Source organism: Tamandua tetradactyla, chromosome 14, assembly GCF_023851605.1.
Source record: "Tamandua tetradactyla isolate mTamTet1 chromosome 14, mTamTet1.pri, whole genome shotgun sequence".
In the NCBI taxonomy this organism is placed as follows: Eukaryota; Metazoa; Chordata; class Mammalia; order Pilosa; family Myrmecophagidae; genus Tamandua; species Tamandua tetradactyla.
Window position 1 is genome coordinate 86,635,402 of NC_135340.1, and position 1,482 is coordinate 86,636,883.

Here is a 1,482-nt window from a genome sequence, read left to right on the forward strand (position 1 = left end):
CAAAATATTTGACTTCATTATTAATTCTTATGTAATGGATGGGACTAGATTTGAATATAGTTTTTGCTCACAAAAAACCTTCCTAGTCTGTGGATCAAGAAAACTAATTAAAACTATCCATAAGTCTTTCCTAAAGTCACATTCACAAGACCACATTAACTTCTTCAAAAGGCTTTTCCTCCACAATTTCCAAGAATCAGCTTTAGAAGTTTGACAAAGAAAATGCCAGAGCGGTTTCTTCAGAGCCAGACAGAAAAGGCTCTTTTTTTTTAAAAAAAGTTCATATAAAACAAACCTTTTGCCATAACCATTTTGCAGTGTTACAATTCAGTAGAATTAATTACACTTATAATGCTGTGCTAAAAATTTTCCTCTCCCCCTACATAAATTTTTTATCCAAAAATCAATAACTCCTCATTCTCTTCACCTAATGGCAGCCCCAGGTACCCTGTAGTCATCTTTCTGTCTCTATGAACTTCCTTATTGGGCATTTTATAAAAGAAGAATAATACCATATTTTTTCTTATGTGTTTTAGTAGTTTCACTTAGCATATTTTTTTGAGGTTCATCCATATTGTAGCATGTGTCAGAACATCATCCCTTTTTTATTTTGAAAAATAACACATACAAAAAAGAAATAACTTTGAAAGCACATCACAATTAGTTATAGAACAGATTTCAGAGTTTGGTATGGGTTAAAATTCCACAATTTTAGGTTTCTCCTTCTAGCTGCTCCTGGACACTGGAAACTAAAATAGATATCAATATAATGATTCAGCAGTCATACTCATCTGCTAAATCCAGTCCTCTCTGTTTTAACTTTGCCTTCTCCTTTGATCATTCCCCCAAATTTTAGGGGTATTTAGGCTATAGCCATTCTAACTTCTTCATTTTTGGAAAGAGCTATTTAATAATATGTGATGGGGGATAGAACTAGTTGGTGTTCCAGAGAGGCTGGTCCTTCTGTGTTTCAGGACTTATCTGGCCTAGGAACCTATCTGGAAGTTGTAGGTTTATGGAAAGTAATTATAGTGCAGGGAAACTTTGTAGAATTTCAGGTATGAGCCCTTTAGTCATGGTAGGTATGGTGTTCTAGTTCGCTAGTTGCCGGAATGCATTATACCAGGAGTGGAATGGCTTTTTAAAAGAGGAATTTAATAATTTGTTAGTTTACAGTTCTAAGGCGGAGAAAATGTCCCAATTAAAACAAGTCTAAAGAAATGTCCAATCTAAGGCATCCAGGGAGTGATACCTTGGTTCAAGAAAGCCGATGAAGTTCAGGGTTTCTCTCTCAAGTGGAAGGGTACATGGCGAACACAGTCAGTTTCTCTTTCATCTGGAAAGGCACATGGTGAACATGGTCAGGGTTCCTCTCTCATCTGGAAGGGCACATGGCAAACACGGCATCATCTGCTAGCTTCTTCTCTCCTGGCTTCCTGTTTCATGAAGCACTGTAGGAGGCATTTTCCTCCTTCATCTCCA